This window comes from Aquarana catesbeiana, linkage group LG03 (genome assembly GCF_042186555.1).
Source record: "Aquarana catesbeiana isolate 2022-GZ linkage group LG03, ASM4218655v1, whole genome shotgun sequence".
NCBI lineage: Eukaryota > Metazoa > Chordata > Amphibia > Anura > Ranidae > Aquarana > Aquarana catesbeiana.
The window spans coordinates 645172901-645190575 of record NC_133326.1 but is presented as its reverse complement, the minus strand read 5'-3'; the positions used below and the strand labels follow the sequence as shown (position 1 = coordinate 645190575).

At 51.2% G+C, this 17675-nt stretch overlaps 8 non-coding genes and 10 pseudogenes across 8 annotated transcripts; all 18 read left to right on the top strand.

Moving 5' to 3' along the window:
* The first annotated feature begins 1084 nt into the window (after positions 1-1084).
* On the top strand, positions 1085-1149 carry LOC141135482 (U4 spliceosomal RNA; annotated as a pseudogene).
* A 1120-nt stretch (positions 1150-2269) lies between these two features.
* On the top strand, positions 2270-2412 carry LOC141135461 (U4 spliceosomal RNA). The gene has a single exon (XR_012243578.1). It is a non-coding gene; the product is annotated as a U4 spliceosomal RNA (small nuclear RNA).
* Positions 2413-3050: 638 nt separating this feature from the next.
* TRNAK-UUU (transfer RNA lysine (anticodon UUU)) lies at positions 3051-3123 on the top strand. Its single transcript has one exon. It is a non-coding gene; the product is annotated as a tRNA-Lys (tRNA).
* Positions 3124-3689: 566 nt separating this feature from the next.
* On the top strand, positions 3690-3754 carry LOC141135440 (U4 spliceosomal RNA; annotated as a pseudogene).
* A 1168-nt stretch (positions 3755-4922) lies between these two features.
* Positions 4923-5055, top strand: LOC141135958 (U2 spliceosomal RNA; annotated as a pseudogene).
* Positions 5056-6055: 1000 nt separating this feature from the next.
* LOC141135642 (U4 spliceosomal RNA) lies at positions 6056-6177 on the top strand (annotated as a pseudogene).
* A 641-nt stretch (positions 6178-6818) lies between these two features.
* TRNAK-UUU (transfer RNA lysine (anticodon UUU)) lies at positions 6819-6891 on the top strand. Its single transcript has one exon. It is a non-coding gene; the product is annotated as a tRNA-Lys (tRNA).
* A 566-nt stretch (positions 6892-7457) lies between these two features.
* Positions 7458-7598, top strand: LOC141135181 (U4 spliceosomal RNA). Its single transcript, XR_012243467.1, has one exon. It is a non-coding gene; the product is annotated as a U4 spliceosomal RNA (small nuclear RNA).
* Positions 7599-8239: 641 nt separating this feature from the next.
* Positions 8240-8312, top strand: TRNAK-UUU (transfer RNA lysine (anticodon UUU)). Its single transcript has one exon. It is a non-coding gene; the product is annotated as a tRNA-Lys (tRNA).
* A 566-nt stretch (positions 8313-8878) lies between these two features.
* LOC141135439 (U4 spliceosomal RNA) lies at positions 8879-8943 on the top strand (annotated as a pseudogene).
* Positions 8944-10067: 1124 nt separating this feature from the next.
* Positions 10068-10189, top strand: LOC141135641 (U4 spliceosomal RNA; annotated as a pseudogene).
* Positions 10190-11469: 1280 nt separating this feature from the next.
* On the top strand, positions 11470-11534 carry LOC141135481 (U4 spliceosomal RNA; annotated as a pseudogene).
* A 1120-nt stretch (positions 11535-12654) lies between these two features.
* LOC141135460 (U4 spliceosomal RNA) lies at positions 12655-12797 on the top strand. The gene has a single exon (XR_012243577.1). It is a non-coding gene; the product is annotated as a U4 spliceosomal RNA (small nuclear RNA).
* Positions 12798-13435: 638 nt separating this feature from the next.
* Positions 13436-13508, top strand: TRNAK-UUU (transfer RNA lysine (anticodon UUU)). The gene has a single exon. It is a non-coding gene; the product is annotated as a tRNA-Lys (tRNA).
* Positions 13509-14074: 566 nt separating this feature from the next.
* Positions 14075-14139, top strand: LOC141135438 (U4 spliceosomal RNA; annotated as a pseudogene).
* Positions 14140-15307: 1168 nt separating this feature from the next.
* On the top strand, positions 15308-15440 carry LOC141135957 (U2 spliceosomal RNA; annotated as a pseudogene).
* Positions 15441-16440: 1000 nt separating this feature from the next.
* Positions 16441-16562, top strand: LOC141135640 (U4 spliceosomal RNA; annotated as a pseudogene).
* Positions 16563-17203: 641 nt separating this feature from the next.
* On the top strand, positions 17204-17276 carry TRNAK-UUU (transfer RNA lysine (anticodon UUU)). Its single transcript has one exon. It is a non-coding gene; the product is annotated as a tRNA-Lys (tRNA).
* Positions 17277-17675: the final 399 nt, after the last annotated feature.

Genomic DNA, 17675 nt, shown 5'->3' with positions numbered 1-17675 from the left:
TACCTCGTTTTTTTGCCTGGGTTTCTTCTGCTGGACCTGGCAACATGAGGCTCAAGGTGAACTGTCTTTATTTGTAACCCAGTCACTGATTAAGAATACTGGAAGCGTGTTGGTCCAGGGTTAAGGAAGCCTTTCGGGCGGTGTCTTTTTGCAAGGCCCTTGTTTCCGGTCAAAGAGCATTGAACTGTAGGTAAAACTAAGGCAGAAACTTTAGGCGTTCTCCACCTGTACCGGACTGGACCCTATCTGCATGGTTGCAGGTTAGATTCTCCCTTTTATCTTCAACCTGTCCTAGAAAATTAAACGGGAGAGGACGATTGGCCAGCCTGGGCAAGCCAAATACTTGTGCTTTCAGGCACCCGGTCCCCTTGGCTGAATGGTCTTTTTCCACCATACATGTCAAGATTCAAGCAGCTTGGACCGCTATGGAGGAGGAGCTTTGAGAGCCCGGATAGCTCAGTCGGTAGAGCATCAGACTTTTAATCTGAGGGTCCAGGGTTCAAGTCCCTGTTTGGGCGGTGCCTTTCACTTACCTATGAGGCCTTTGAGCTGCCAATAGGGCAGTCTTTATGCACATCTGCCGGGAATGCTCACTGGCTCAGAGAGATGAAATGTCCTAACTTCCCCCTTTCTAGGCTCCTGGAATCTGCCAGAAATAAAGGTGGCTGAAGGTGATTGCTTGACCAACTGTTTCCCAACAACCCTTGTCTATGGCAGCTTACCTGGGCTCCAGTTCAGGCATGTTATCTAGCGAACTTTCAACAAAGGCCCCAAATCCTTCCACCTTGGTCTTTTCTCAGCAGCATAGCTGTTCAAACACATACGCTCCCAGTGGCCTTTCAGGACTGCTGTGGGAGAAACGCATCTGACATCTAGGGCCCTGTCCCTTTAGATTCTCCTTAGTTCTTTCAAATGCTAACACTATTCAGTGGGTAAACAATGCCCACTTAGGCATCGTCCCTGTCTCATTAACATGCCAAGTCCCAGAATGCTCAGCGGCCCACTGGATGACACTTATGTGTCTCTCCTCAATGTCAATTTCTCCTCCAAGGAAGGGCAGATGTTGGCAGGCACTGATTTGGTTAGCTTTGCGCAGTGGCAGTATCATAGCCAATGAGGTTCAACTGAGGTGTGATTATTGCTAATTGCTTCTCGGCCTTTTGGCGAAGATCAAGTGTAGTATCTATTCTTATCAGTTTCCAGGAGGTGGCGCTTGCTTCCGTCCCTGCTCTATGGCGAAATAGAGATGGGATTGCGGTTGCTATGCAAAACCTGCTGGAGTGAAGGTGACCTGGAGCGGTTTGTAGCCGAAAAGGAAGCCTTCTGATGGGGATGGAGAACCACGGGGTCTGAACCAGAGGGTTGGGACCCTGGTCTTCTGGCCTGGATTGGGGCGGATCTAGCTCCAGACAGTTATTTGGGAGAGAACGCTTACTCCTGCCTTGCAGGTGGGGGAGGGAGTGGCAAGTACTTCCCGAATGTAATTAGGAGGAGTGATGGGAGCGACGGCAGAGCCTGATGGTAAAGGGCTCTTTCCGGCTTCCTGATCTCCATATCCTTCCTGTCTGTGGTGGGGTCTGCTGTGGTCTGGGCTGGGTGGTCAGGGCTTTTTCGAAAAGCCAGTGGTGAATGTGCCCCTGAAGTGGCAAGTTCAGGGGTGCCGTATAGTCACGGTGTGAAAGCACTTGATTTTATGGCACCATGGTCACTTCACCACAACACACGTTTTTCGCACCTGCCTCTTGGGCCGGGCCTTTTGGCCAGGACCAGGGGAAATTTTTATGCCTGGCCGGAGGGCCGGCCATTGTATAGCACAATGGCCACTTTCACTCTCCCATCTCACTATCTTCCCCACTCTTTCTTTTACCCCTGTTTGTCACCTTTTTGTCTTTTTTTTGGTTGTCTTTGTATACACGTTTTGTCACTGTGTGGCGAGTAGGGTGTGGGTCCTCGGGCCTACTCTGAAAGTCTTGGGAGGGGGTGGACATAGGCCTTTTGGCTTGGTTCGCCCTCTCCTTTGAGGGGTCTCTCTTCGGGAGAGCCCCACTGTACTTGGGTTGGTCTGCTTCGGCAGTCCTTCCAGTTGTGGGGGTCCGCCTGGTTTCGGCCGGATGGACCCTTTGTCTGAGTACCTCAGTCCCTGTCTGGAGCCTAACGCCCCGGGGGATCAGGGTAAGGTCCTTCCCTAGTGGAGGACTCTGTACACCCGTTGCACGTTTTTGTGTTTCACTCTCTATGTGTGGGCACTTTTTTTTGGCACCGGGTGGAAGTTTTTGAGGTGTGTGTTGCACGCCACTGGCTTTTCGATAGAGTGAGGCGTGATTATTGCTAATTGAAAACTTTTCCCAATACCCCGCCACGATGACTTGAAATACAGTCAGCACTGGCAATTTTTGAGAGTCTCTGAGGAGACTGAGCAATGTGTTTTCAACAGCAGATAAGTGACGGCTTCTTACATGCAGACTGAGATGCGTTAGAATTGAGAAAGTGAGTCACGGGCCCATTGACACCATAGAGAGCTTTTGTGTCATCACGCAGCCTGGGTAGAACAATCAGTGATTGGCACGCGCCGCTCGTTCTTCACTTGCCTGTAATCCAGAGTGGACTCTACCTCGTTTTTTTGCCTGGGTTTCTTCTGCTGGACCTGGCAACATGAGGCTCAAGGTGAACTGTCTTTATTTGTAACCCAGTCACTGATTAAGAATACTGGAAGCGTGTTGGTCCAGGGTTAAGGAAGCCTTTCGGGCGGTGTCTTTTTGCAAGGCCCTTGTTTCCGGTCAAAGAGCATTGAACTGTAGGTAAAACTAAGGCAGAAACTTTAGGCGTTCTCCACCTGTACCGGACTGGACCCTATCTGCATGGTTGCAGGTTAGATTCTCCCTTTTATCTTCAACCTGTCCTAGAAAATTAAACGGGAGAGGACGATTGGCCAGCCTGGGCAAGCCAAATACTTGTGCTTTCAGGCACCCGGTCCCCTTGGCTGAATGGTCTTTTTCCACCATACGTGTCAAGATTCAAGCAGCTTGGACCGCTATGGAGAGGCTTTGAGAGCCCGGATAGCTCAGTCGGTAGAGCATCAGACTTTTAATCTGAGGGTCCAGGGTTCAAGTCCCTGTTCGGGCGGTGCCTTTCACTTACCTATGAGGCCTTTGAGCTGCCAATAGGGCAGTCTTTATGCACATCTGCCGGGAATGCTCACTGGCTCAGAGAGATGAAATGCCCTAACTTCCCCCTTTCTAGGCTCCTGGAATCTGCCAGAAATAAAGGTGGCTGAAGGTGATTGCTTGACCAACTGTTTCCCAACAACCCTTGTCTATGGCAGCTTACCTGGGCTCCAGTTCAGGCATGTTATCTAGCGAACTTTCAACAAAGGCCCCAAATCCTTCCACCTTGGTCTTTTCTCAGCAGCATAGCTGTTCAAACACATACGCTCCCAGTGGCCTTTCAGGACTGCTGTGGGAGAAACGCATCTGACATCTAGGGCCCTGTCCCTTTAGATTCTCCTTAGTTCTTTCAAATGCTAACACTATTCAGTGGGTAAACAATGCCCACTTAGGCATCGTCCCTGTCTCATTAACATGCCAAGTCCCAGAATGCTCAGCGGCCCACTGGATGACACTTATGTGTCTCTCCTCAATGTCAATTTCTCCTCCAAGGAAGGGCAGATGTTGGCAGGCACTGATTTGGTTAGCTTTGCGCAGTGGCAGTATCATAGCCAATGAGGTTCAACTGAGGCGTGATTATTGCTAATTGCTTCTCGGCCCTTTGGCTAAGATCGAATCTAGTATCTGTTCTTATCAGTTTCCAGGAGGTGGCGCTTGCTTCTGTCCCTGATCTATGGCGAGATAGAGATGGGATTGCGGTTGCTATGCAAAACCTGCTGGAGTGAAGGTAACCCGGAGCGGTTTGTAGCCGAAAGGGAAGCCTTCTGATGGGGACGGAGAACCATTCGGTCTTGGCGGAGGGTCGGGATCCTGGCCTTCTGGCCTGGATTGGGGCAGCTCTAGCTCTGGACAGTTATTTGGGAGAGAACGCTGGCTCCCCTTGCTCCCACCGGGGGAGCGGCCAGTATTTCCCAAATGTAATTAGGTAGGAGGGACGGAACGACGGTGAAGCCTGATGGCAAGGGCTCTCTCCAAGCTTCCAGAACTCCATACCTTTCTGCCTGGGGTGGGGGCTGCTGTGGTCTGGGCTGTGGGTCAGGGCTTTTTCGAAAAGCCAGTGGTGAATGTGCCCCTGAAGTGGCAGTTCAGGGGTGCCGTATAGTCACGGTGTGAAAGCACATGATTTTATGGCACCATGGTCACTTCACCACAACACACGTTTTTCGCACCTGCCTCTTGGGCCGGGCCTTTTGGCCAGGACCAGGGGAAATTTTTATGCCTGGCCGGAGGGCCGGCCATTGGATAGCACAATGGCCACTTTCACTCTCCCATCTCACTATCTTCCCCACTCTTTCTTTTACCCCTGTTTGTCACCTTTTTGTCTTTTTTTTGGTTGTCTTTGTATACACGTTTTGTCACTGTGTGGCGAGTAGGGTGTGGGTCCTCGGGCCTACTCTGAAAGTCTTGGGAGGGGGTGGACATAGGCCTTTTGGCTTGGTTCGCCCTCTCCTTTGAGGGGTCTCTCTTCGGGAGAGCCCCACTGTACTTGGGTTGGTCTGCTTCGGCAGTCCTTCCAGTTGTGGGGGTCCGCCTGGTTTCGGCCAGATGGACCCTTTGTCTGAGTACCTCAGTCCCTGTCCGGAGCCTAACGCCCCGGGGGATCAGGGTAAGGTCCTTCCCTAGTGGAGGACTCTGTACACCCGTTGCACGTTTTTGTGTTTCACTCTCTATGTGTGGGCACTTTTTTTTGGCACCGGGTGGAAGTTTTTGAGGTGTGTTTTGCACGCCACTGGCTTTTCGATAGAGTGATTATTGCTAATTGCTTCTCGGCCCTTTGGCTAAGATCAAATCTAGTATCTGTTCTTATCAGTTTCCAGGAGGTGGCGCTTGCTTCTGTCCCTGATCTATGGCGAGATAGAGATGGGATTGCGGTTGCAATGCAAAACCTGCTGGAGTGAAGGTAACCCGGAGCGGTTTGTAGCCGAAAGGGAAGCCTTCTGATGGGGACGGAGAACCATTCGGTCTTGGCGGAGGGTCGGGATCCTGGCCTTCTGGCCTGGATTGGGGCAGCTCTAGCTCTGGACAGTTATTTGGGAGAGAACGCTGGCTCCCCTTGCTCCCACCGGGGGAGCGGCCAGTATTTCCCAAATGTAATTAGGTAGGAGGGACGGAACGACAGTGAAGCCTGATGGCAAGGGCTCTCTCCAAGCTTCCAGAACTCCATACCTTTCTGCCTGGGGTGGGGGCTGCTGTGGTCTGGGCTGGGTGGTCAGGGCTTTTTCGAAAAGCCAGTGGTGAATGTGCCCCTGAAGTGGCAGTTCAGGGGTGCCGTATAGTCACGGTGTGAAAGCACTTGATTTTATGGCACCATGGTCACTTCACCACAACACACGTTTTTCGCACCTGCCTCTTGGGCTGGGCCTTTTGGCTAGGACCAGGGGAAATTTTTATGCCTGGCCGGAGGGCCGGCCATTGTATAGCACAATGGCCACTTTCACTCTCCCATCTCACTATCTTCCCCACTCTTTCTTTTACCCCTGTTTGTCACCTTTTTGTCTTTTTTTTGGTTGTCTTTGTATACACGTTTTGTCACTGTGTGGCGAGTAGGGTGTGGGTCCTCGGGCCTACTCTGAAAGTCTTGGGAGGGGGTGGACATAGGCCTTTTGGCTTGGTTCGCCCTCTCCTTTGAGGGGTCTCTCTTCGGGAGAGCCCCACTGTACTTGGGTTGGTCTGCTTCGGCAGTCCTTCCAGTTGTGGGGGTCCGCCTGGTTTCGGCCGGATGGACCCTTTGTCTGAGTACCTCAGTCCCTGTCTGGAGCCTAACGCCCCGGGGGATCAGGGTAAGGTCCTTCCCTAGTGGAGGACTCTGTACACCCGTTGCACGTTTTTGTGTTTCACTCTCTATGTGTGGGCACTTTTTTTTGGCACCGGGTGGAAGTTTTTGAGGTGTGTTTTGCACGCCACTGGCTTTTCGATAGAGTGATTATTGCTAATTGAAAACTTTTCCCAATACCCCGCCACGATGACTTGAAATACAGTCAGCACTGGCAATTTTTGAGAGTCTCTGAGGAGACTGAGCAATGTGTTTTCAACAGCAGATAAGTGACGGCTTCTTACATGCAGACTGAGATGCGTTAGAGTTGAGAAAGTGAGTCACGGGCCCATTGACACCATAGAGAGCTTTTGTGTCATCACGCAGCCTGGGTAGAACAATCAGTGATTGGCACGCGCCGCTCGTTCTTCACTTGCCTGTAATCCAGAGTGGACTCTACCTCGTTTTTTTGCCTGGGTTTCTTCTGCTGGACCTGGCAACATGAGGCTCAAGGTGAACTGTCTTTATTTGTAACCCAGTCACTGATTAAGAATACTGGAAGCGTGTTGGTCCAGGGTTAAGGAAGCCTTTCGGGCGGTGTCTTTTTGCAAGGCCCTTGTTTCCGGTCAAAGAGCATTGAACTGTAGGTAAAACTAAGGCAGAAACTTTAGGCGTTCTCCACCTGTACCGGACTGGACCCTATCTGCATGGTTGCAGGTTAGATTCTCCCTTTTATCTTCAACCTGTCCTAGAAAATTAAACGGGAGAGGACGATTGGCCAGCCTGGGCAAGCCAAATACTTGTGCTTTCAGGCACCCGGTCCCCTTGGCTGAATGGTCTTTTTCCACCATACATGTCAAGATTCAAGCAGCTTGGACCGCTATGGAGGAGGAGCTTTGAGAGCCCGGATAGCTCAGTCGGTAGAGCATCAGACTTTTAATCTGAGGGTCCAGGGTTCAAGTCCCTGTTCGGGCGGTGCCTTTCACTTACCTATGAGGCCTTTGAGCTGCCAATAGGGCAGTCTTTATGCACATCTGCCGGGAATGCTCACTGGCTCAGAGAGATGAAATGCCCTAACTTCCCCCTTTCTAGGCTCCTGGAATCTGCCAGAAATAAAGGTGGCTGAAGGTGATTGCTTGACCAACTGTTTCCCAACAACCCTTGTCTATGGCAGCTTACCTGGGCTCCAGTTCAGGCATGTTATCTAGCGAACTTTCAACAAAGGCCCCAAATCCTTCCACCTTGGTCTTTTCTCAGCAGCATAGCTGTTCAAACACATACGCTCCCAGTGGCCTTTCAGGACTGCTGTGGGAGAAACGCATCTGACATCTAGGGCCCTGTCCCTTTAGATTCTCCTTAGTTCTTTCAAATGCTAACACTATTCAGTGGGTAAACAATGCCCACTTAGGCATCGTCCCTGTCTCATTAACATGCCAAGTCCCAGAATGCTCAGCGGCCCACTGGATGACACTTATGTGTCTCTCCTCAATGTCAATTTCTCCTCCAAGGAAGGGCAGATGTTGGCAGGCACTGATTTGGTTAGCTTTGCGCAGTGGCAGTATCATAGCCAATGAGGTTCAACTGAGGCGTGATTATTGCTAATTGAAAACTTTTCCCAATACCCCGCCACGATGACTTGAAATACAGTCAGCACTGGCAATTTTTGAGAGTCTCTGAGGAGACTGAGCAATGTGTTTTCAACAGCAGATAAGTGACGGCTTCTTACATGCAGACTGAGATGCGTTAGAGTTGAGAAAGTGAGTCACGGGCCCATTGACACCATAGAGAGCTTTTGTGTCATCACGCAGCCTGGGTAGAACAATCAGTGATTGGCACGCGCCGCTCGTTCTTCACTTGCCTGTAATCCAGAGTGGACTCTACCTCGTTTTTTTGCCTGGGTTTCTTCTGCTGGACCTGGCAACATGAGGCTCAAGGTGAACTGTCTTTATTTGTAACCCAGTCACTGATTAAGAATACTGGAAGCGTGTTGGTCCAGGGTTAAGGAAGCCTTTCGGGCGGTGTCTTTTTGCAAGGCCCTTGTTTCCGGTCAAAGAGCATTGAACTGTAGGTAAAACTAAGGCAGAAACTTTAGGCGTTCTCCACCTGTACCGGACTGGACCCTATCTGCATGGTTGCAGGTTAGATTCTCCCTTTTATCTTCAACCTGTCCTAGAAAATTAAACGGGAGAGGACGATTGGCCAGCCTGGGCAAGCCAAATACTTGTGCTTTCAGGCACCCGGTCCCCTTGGCTGAATGGTCTTTTTCCACCATACATGTCAAGATTCAAGCAGCTTGGACCGCTATGGAGGAGGAGCTTTGAGAGCCCGGATAGCTCAGTCGGTAGAGCATCAGACTTTTAATCTGAGGGTCCAGGGTTCAAGTCCCTGTTCGGGCGGTGCCTTTCACTTACCTATGAGGCCTTTGAGCTGCCAATAGGGCAGTCTTTATGCACATCTGCCGGGAATGCTCACTGGCTCAGAGAGATGAAATGCCCTAACTTCCCCCTTTCTAGGCTCCTGGAATCTGCCAGAAATAAAGGTGGCTGAAGGTGATTGCTTGACCAACTGTTTCCCAACAACCCTTGTCTATGGCAGCTTACCTGGGCTCCAGTTCAGGCATGTTATCTAGCGAACTTTCAACAAAGGCCCCAAATCCTTCCACCTTGGTCTTTTCTCAGCAGCATAGCTGTTCAAACACATACGCTCCCAGTGGCCTTTCAGGACTGCTGTGGGAGAAACGCATCTGACATCTAGGGCCCTGTCCCTTTAGATTCTCCTTAGTTCTTTCAAATGCTAACACTATTCAGTGGGTAAACAATGCCCACTTAGGCATCGTCCCTGTCTCATTAACATGCCAAGTCCCAGAATGCTCAGCGGCCCACTGGATGACACTTATGTGTCTCTCCTCAATGTCAGTTTCTCCTCCAAGGAAGGGCAGATGTTGGCAGGTACTGATTTGGTTAGCTTTGCGCAGTGGCAGTATCATAGCCAATGAGGTTCAACTGAGGCGTGATTATTGCTAATTGCTTCTCGGCCCTTTGGCTAAGATCGAATCTAGTATCTGTTCTTATCAGTTTCCAGGAGGTGGCGCTTGCTTCTGTCCCTGATCTATGGCGAGATAGAGATGGGATTGCGGTTGCTATGCAAAACCTGCTGGAGTGAAGGTAACCCGGAGCGGTTTGTAGCCGAAAGGGAAGCCTTCTGATGGGGACGGAGAACCATTCGGTCTTGGCGGAGGGTCGGGATCCTGGCCTTCTGGCCTGGATTGGGGCAGCTCTAGCTCTGGACAGTTATTTGGGAGAGAACGCTGGCTCCCCTTGCTCCCACCGGGGGAGCGGCCAGTATTTCCCAAATGTAATTAGGTAGGAGGGACGGAACGACGGTGAAGCCTGATGGCAAGGGCTCTCTCCAAGCTTCCAGAACTCCATACCTTTCTGCCTGGGGTGGGGGCTGCTGTGGTCTGGGCTGTGGGTCAGGGCTTTTTCGAAAAGCCAGTGGTGAATGTGCCCCTGAAGTGGCAGTTCAGGGGTGCCGTATAGTCACGGTGTGAAAGCACTTGATTTTATGGCACCATGGTCACTTCACCACAACACACGTTTTTCGCACCTGCCTCTTGGGCCGGGCCTTTTGGCCAGGACCAGGGGAAATTTTTATGCCTGGCCGGAGGGCCGGCCATTGTATAGCACAATGGCCACTTTCACTCTCCCATCTCACTATCTTCCCCACTCTTTCTTTTACCCCTGTTTGTCACCTTTTGTCCTTTTTTTGGTTGTTTTGTATACACGTTTGTCACTGTGTGGCGAGTAGGGTGTGGGTCCTCGGGCCTACTCTGAAAGTCTTGGGAGGGGGTGGACATAGGCCTTTTGGCTTGGTTCGCCCTCTCCTTTGAGGGGTCTCTCTTCGGGAGAGCCCCACTGTACTTGGGTTGGTCTGCTTCGGCAGTCCTTCCAGTTGTGGGGGTCCGCCTGGTTTCGGCCAGATGGACCCTTTGTCTGAGTACCTCAGTCCCTGTCTGGAGCCTAACGCCCCGGGGGATCAGGGTAAGGTCCTTCCCTAGTGGAGGACTCTGTACACCCGTTGCACGTTTTTGTGTTTCACTCTCTATGTGTGGGCACTTTTTTTTGGCACCGGGTGGAAGTTTTTGAGGTGTGTTTTGCACGCCACTGGCTTTTCGATAGAGTGATTATTGCTAATTGAAAACTTTTCCCAATACCCCGCCACGATGACTTGAAATACAGTCAGCACTGGCAATTTTTGAGAGTCTCTGAGGAGACTGAGCAATGTGTTTTCAACAGCAGATAAGTGACGGCTTCTTACATGCAGACTGAGATGCGTTAGAGTTGAGAAAGTGAGTCACGGGCCCATTGACACCATAGAGAGCTTTTGTGTCATCACGCAGCCTGGGTAGAACAATCAGTGATTGGCACGCGCCGCTCGTTCTTCACTTGCCTGTAATCCAGAGTGGACTCTACCTCGTTTTTTTGCCTGGGTTTCTTCTGCTGGACCTGGCAACATGAGGCTCAAGGTGAACTGTCTTTATTTGTAACCCAGTCACTGATTAAGAATACTGGAAGCGTGTTGGTCCAGGGTTAAGGAAGCCTTTCGGGCGGTGTCTTTTTGCAAGGCCCTTGTTTCCGGTCAAAGAGCATTGAACTGTAGGTAAAACTAAGGCAGAAACTTTAGGCGTTCTCCACCTGTACCGGACTGGACCCTATCTGCATGGTTGCAGGTTAGATTCTCCCTTTTATCTTCAACCTGTCCTAGAAAATTAAACGGGAGAGGACGATTGGCCAGCCTGGGCAAGCCAAATACTTGTGCTTTCAGGCACCCGGTCCCCTTGGCTGAATGGTCTTTTTCCACCATACATGTCAAGATTCAAGCAGCTTGGACCGCTATGGAGGAGGAGCTTTGAGAGCCCGGATAGCTCAGTCGGTAGAGCATCAGACTTTTAATCTGAGGGTCCAGGGTTCAAGTCCCTGTTTGGGCGGTGCCTTTCACTTACCTATGAGGCCTTTGAGCTGCCAATAGGGCAGTCTTTATGCACATCTGCCGGGAATGCTCACTGGCTCAGAGAGATGAAATGTCCTAACTTCCCCCTTTCTAGGCTCCTGGAATCTGCCAGAAATAAAGGTGGCTGAAGGTGATTGCTTGACCAACTGTTTCCCAACAACCCTTGTCTATGGCAGCTTACCTGGGCTCCAGTTCAGGCATGTTATCTAGCGAACTTTCAACAAAGGCCCCAAATCCTTCCACCTTGGTCTTTTCTCAGCAGCATAGCTGTTCAAACACATACGCTCCCAGTGGCCTTTCAGGACTGCTGTGGGAGAAACGCATCTGACATCTAGGGCCCTGTCCCTTTAGATTCTCCTTAGTTCTTTCAAATGCTAACACTATTCAGTGGGTAAACAATGCCCACTTAGGCATCGTCCCTGTCTCATTAACATGCCAAGTCCCAGAATGCTCAGCGGCCCACTGGATGACACTTATGTGTCTCTCCTCAATGTCAATTTCTCCTCCAAGGAAGGGCAGATGTTGGCAGGCACTGATTTGGTTAGCTTTGCGCAGTGGCAGTATCATAGCCAATGAGGTTCAACTGAGGTGTGATTATTGCTAATTGCTTCTCGGCCTTTTGGCGAAGATCAAGTGTAGTATCTATTCTTATCAGTTTCCAGGAGGTGGCGCTTGCTTCCGTCCCTGCTCTATGGCGAAATAGAGATGGGATTGCGGTTGCTATGCAAAACCTGCTGGAGTGAAGGTGACCTGGAGCGGTTTGTAGCCGAAAAGGAAGCCTTCTGATGGGGATGGAGAACCACGGGGTCTGAACCAGAGGGTTGGGACCCTGGTCTTCTGGCCTGGATTGGGGCGGATCTAGCTCCAGACAGTTATTTGGGAGAGAACGCTTACTCCTGCCTTGCAGGTGGGGGAGGGAGTGGCAAGTACTTCCCGAATGTAATTAGGAGGAGTGATGGGAGCGACGGCAGAGCCTGATGGTAAAGGGCTCTTTCCGGCTTCCTGATCTCCATATCCTTCCTGTCTGTGGTGGGGTCTGCTGTGGTCTGGGCTGGGTGGTCAGGGCTTTTTCGAAAAGCCAGTGGTGAATGTGCCCCTGAAGTGGCAAGTTCAGGGGTGCCGTATAGTCACGGTGTGAAAGCACTTGATTTTATGGCACCATGGTCACTTCACCACAACACACGTTTTTCGCACCTGCCTCTTGGGCCGGGCCTTTTGGCCAGGACCAGGGGAAATTTTTATGCCTGGCCGGAGGGCCGGCCATTGTATAGCACAATGGCCACTTTCACTCTCCCATCTCACTATCTTCCCCACTCTTTCTTTTACCCCTGTTTGTCACCTTTTTGTCTTTTTTTTGGTTGTCTTTGTATACACGTTTTGTCACTGTGTGGCGAGTAGGGTGTGGGTCCTCGGGCCTACTCTGAAAGTCTTGGGAGGGGGTGGACATAGGCCTTTTGGCTTGGTTCGCCCTCTCCTTTGAGGGGTCTCTCTTCGGGAGAGCCCCACTGTACTTGGGTTGGTCTGCTTCGGCAGTCCTTCCAGTTGTGGGGGTCCGCCTGGTTTCGGCCGGATGGACCCTTTGTCTGAGTACCTCAGTCCCTGTCTGGAGCCTAACGCCCCGGGGGATCAGGGTAAGGTCCTTCCCTAGTGGAGGACTCTGTACACCCGTTGCACGTTTTTGTGTTTCACTCTCTATGTGTGGGCACTTTTTTTTGGCACCGGGTGGAAGTTTTTGAGGTGTGTGTTGCACGCCACTGGCTTTTCGATAGAGTGAGGCGTGATTATTGCTAATTGAAAACTTTTCCCAATACCCCGCCACGATGACTTGAAATACAGTCAGCACTGGCAATTTTTGAGAGTCTCTGAGGAGACTGAGCAATGTGTTTTCAACAGCAGATAAGTGACGGCTTCTTACATGCAGACTGAGATGCGTTAGAATTGAGAAAGTGAGTCACGGGCCCATTGACACCATAGAGAGCTTTTGTGTCATCACGCAGCCTGGGTAGAACAATCAGTGATTGGCACGCGCCGCTCGTTCTTCACTTGCCTGTAATCCAGAGTGGACTCTACCTCGTTTTTTTGCCTGGGTTTCTTCTGCTGGACCTGGCAACATGAGGCTCAAGGTGAACTGTCTTTATTTGTAACCCAGTCACTGATTAAGAATACTGGAAGCGTGTTGGTCCAGGGTTAAGGAAGCCTTTCGGGCGGTGTCTTTTTGCAAGGCCCTTGTTTCCGGTCAAAGAGCATTGAACTGTAGGTAAAACTAAGGCAGAAACTTTAGGCGTTCTCCACCTGTACCGGACTGGACCCTATCTGCATGGTTGCAGGTTAGATTCTCCCTTTTATCTTCAACCTGTCCTAGAAAATTAAACGGGAGAGGACGATTGGCCAGCCTGGGCAAGCCAAATACTTGTGCTTTCAGGCACCCGGTCCCCTTGGCTGAATGGTCTTTTTCCACCATACGTGTCAAGATTCAAGCAGCTTGGACCGCTATGGAGAGGCTTTGAGAGCCCGGATAGCTCAGTCGGTAGAGCATCAGACTTTTAATCTGAGGGTCCAGGGTTCAAGTCCCTGTTCGGGCGGTGCCTTTCACTTACCTATGAGGCCTTTGAGCTGCCAATAGGGCAGTCTTTATGCACATCTGCCGGGAATGCTCACTGGCTCAGAGAGATGAAATGCCCTAACTTCCCCCTTTCTAGGCTCCTGGAATCTGCCAGAAATAAAGGTGGCTGAAGGTGATTGCTTGACCAACTGTTTCCCAACAACCCTTGTCTATGGCAGCTTACCTGGGCTCCAGTTCAGGCATGTTATCTAGCGAACTTTCAACAAAGGCCCCAAATCCTTCCACCTTGGTCTTTTCTCAGCAGCATAGCTGTTCAAACACATACGCTCCCAGTGGCCTTTCAGGACTGCTGTGGGAGAAACGCATCTGACATCTAGGGCCCTGTCCCTTTAGATTCTCCTTAGTTCTTTCAAATGCTAACACTATTCAGTGGGTAAACAATGCCCACTTAGGCATCGTCCCTGTCTCATTAACATGCCAAGTCCCAGAATGCTCAGCGGCCCACTGGATGACACTTATGTGTCTCTCCTCAATGTCAATTTCTCCTCCAAGGAAGGGCAGATGTTGGCAGGCACTGATTTGGTTAGCTTTGCGCAGTGGCAGTATCATAGCCAATGAGGTTCAACTGAGGCGTGATTATTGCTAATTGCTTCTCGGCCCTTTGGCTAAGATCGAATCTAGTATCTGTTCTTATCAGTTTCCAGGAGGTGGCGCTTGCTTCTGTCCCTGATCTATGGCGAGATAGAGATGGGATTGCGGTTGCTATGCAAAACCTGCTGGAGTGAAGGTAACCCGGAGCGGTTTGTAGCCGAAAGGGAAGCCTTCTGATGGGGACGGAGAACCATTCGGTCTTGGCGGAGGGTCGGGATCCTGGCCTTCTGGCCTGGATTGGGGCAGCTCTAGCTCTGGACAGTTATTTGGGAGAGAACGCTGGCTCCCCTTGCTCCCACCGGGGGAGCGGCCAGTATTTCCCAAATGTAATTAGGTAGGAGGGACGGAACGACGGTGAAGCCTGATGGCAAGGGCTCTCTCCAAGCTTCCAGAACTCCATACCTTTCTGCCTGGGGTGGGGGCTGCTGTGGTCTGGGCTGTGGGTCAGGGCTTTTTCGAAAAGCCAGTGGTGAATGTGCCCCTGAAGTGGCAGTTCAGGGGTGCCGTATAGTCACGGTGTGAAAGCACATGATTTTATGGCACCATGGTCACTTCACCACAACACACGTTTTTCGCACCTGCCTCTTGGGCCGGGCCTTTTGGCCAGGACCAGGGGAAATTTTTATGCCTGGCCGGAGGGCCGGCCATTGGATAGCACAATGGCCACTTTCACTCTCCCATCTCACTATCTTCCCCACTCTTTCTTTTACCCCTGTTTGTCACCTTTTTGTCTTTTTTTTGGTTGTCTTTGTATACACGTTTTGTCACTGTGTGGCGAGTAGGGTGTGGGTCCTCGGGCCTACTCTGAAAGTCTTGGGAGGGGGTGGACATAGGCCTTTTGGCTTGGTTCGCCCTCTCCTTTGAGGGGTCTCTCTTCGGGAGAGCCCCACTGTACTTGGGTTGGTCTGCTTCGGCAGTCCTTCCAGTTGTGGGGGTCCGCCTGGTTTCGGCCAGATGGACCCTTTGTCTGAGTACCTCAGTCCCTGTCCGGAGCCTAACGCCCCGGGGGATCAGGGTAAGGTCCTTCCCTAGTGGAGGACTCTGTACACCCGTTGCACGTTTTTGTGTTTCACTCTCTATGTGTGGGCACTTTTTTTTGGCACCGGGTGGAAGTTTTTGAGGTGTGTTTTGCACGCCACTGGCTTTTCGATAGAGTGATTATTGCTAATTGCTTCTCGGCCCTTTGGCTAAGATCAAATCTAGTATCTGTTCTTATCAGTTTCCAGGAGGTGGCGCTTGCTTCTGTCCCTGATCTATGGCGAGATAGAGATGGGATTGCGGTTGCAATGCAAAACCTGCTGGAGTGAAGGTAACCCGGAGCGGTTTGTAGCCGAAAGGGAAGCCTTCTGATGGGGACGGAGAACCATTCGGTCTTGGCGGAGGGTCGGGATCCTGGCCTTCTGGCCTGGATTGGGGCAGCTCTAGCTCTGGACAGTTATTTGGGAGAGAACGCTGGCTCCCCTTGCTCCCACCGGGGGAGCGGCCAGTATTTCCCAAATGTAATTAGGTAGGAGGGACGGAACGACAGTGAAGCCTGATGGCAAGGGCTCTCTCCAAGCTTCCAGAACTCCATACCTTTCTGCCTGGGGTGGGGGCTGCTGTGGTCTGGGCTGGGTGGTCAGGGCTTTTTCGAAAAGCCAGTGGTGAATGTGCCCCTGAAGTGGCAGTTCAGGGGTGCCGTATAGTCACGGTGTGAAAGCACTTGATTTTATGGCACCATGGTCACTTCACCACAACACACGTTTTTCGCACCTGCCTCTTGGGCTGGGCCTTTTGGCTAGGACCAGGGGAAATTTTTATGCCTGGCCGGAGGGCCGGCCATTGTATAGCACAATGGCCACTTTCACTCTCCCATCTCACTATCTTCCCCACTCTTTCTTTTACCCCTGTTTGTCACCTTTTTGTCTTTTTTTTGGTTGTCTTTGTATACACGTTTTGTCACTGTGTGGCGAGTAGGGTGTGGGTCCTCGGGCCTACTCTGAAAGTCTTGGGAGGGGGTGGACATAGGCCTTTTGGCTTGGTTCGCCCTCTCCTTTGAGGGGTCTCTCTTCGGGAGAGCCCCACTGTACTTGGGTTGGTCTGCTTCGGCAGTCCTTCCAGTTGTGGGGGTCCGCCTGGTTTCGGCCGGATGGACCCTTTGTCTGAGTACCTCAGTCCCTGTCTGGAGCCTAACGCCCCGGGGGATCAGGGTAAGGTCCTTCCCTAGTGGAGGACTCTGTACACCCGTTGCACGTTTTTGTGTTTCACTCTCTATGTGTGGGCACTTTTTTTTGGCACCGGGTGGAAGTTTTTGAGGTGTGTTTTGCACGCCACTGGCTTTTCGATAGAGTGATTATTGCTAATTGAAAACTTTTCCCAATACCCCGCCACGATGACTTGAAATACAGTCAGCACTGGCAATTTTTGAGAGTCTCTGAGGAGACTGAGCAATGTGTTTTCAACAGCAGATAAGTGACGGCTTCTTACATGCAGACTGAGATGCGTTAGAGTTGAGAAAGTGAGTCACGGGCCCATTGACACCATAGAGAGCTTTTGTGTCATCACGCAGCCTGGGTAGAACAATCAGTGATTGGCACGCGCCGCTCGTTCTTCACTTGCCTGTAATCCAGAGTGGACTCTACCTCGTTTTTTTGCCTGGGTTTCTTCTGCTGGACCTGGCAACATGAGGCTCAAGGTGAACTGTCTTTATTTGTAACCCAGTCACTGATTAAGAATACTGGAAGCGTGTTGGTCCAGGGTTAAGGAAGCCTTTCGGGCGGTGTCTTTTTGCAAGGCCCTTGTTTCCGGTCAAAGAGCATTGAACTGTAGGTAAAACTAAGGCAGAAACTTTAGGCGTTCTCCACCTGTACCGGACTGGACCCTATCTGCATGGTTGCAGGTTAGATTCTCCCTTTTATCTTCAACCTGTCCTAGAAAATTAAACGGGAGAGGACGATTGGCCAGCCTGGGCAAGCCAAATACTTGTGCTTTCAGGCACCCGGTCCCCTTGGCTGAATGGTCTTTTTCCACCATACATGTCAAGATTCAAGCAGCTTGGACCGCTATGGAGGAGGAGCTTTGAGAGCCCGGATAGCTCAGTCGGTAGAGCATCAGACTTTTAATCTGAGGGTCCAGGGTTCAAGTCCCTGTTCGGGCGGTGCCTTTCACTTACCTATGAGGCCTTTGAGCTGCCAATAGGGCAGTCTTTATGCACATCTGCCGGGAATGCTCACTGGCTCAGAGAGATGAAATGCCCTAACTTCCCCCTTTCTAGGCTCCTGGAATCTGCCAGAAATAAAGGTGGCTGAAGGTGATTGCTTGACCAACTGTTTCCCAACAACCCTTGTCTATGGCAGCTTACCTGGGCTCCAGTTCAGGCATGTTATCTAGCGAACTTTCAACAAAGGCCCCAAATCCTTCCACCTTGGTCTTTTCTCAGCAGCATAGCTGTTCAAACACATACGCTCCCAGTGGCCTTTCAGGACTGCTGTGGGAGAAACGCATCTGACATCTAGGGCCCTGTCCCTTTAGATTCTCCTTAGTTCTTTCAAATGCT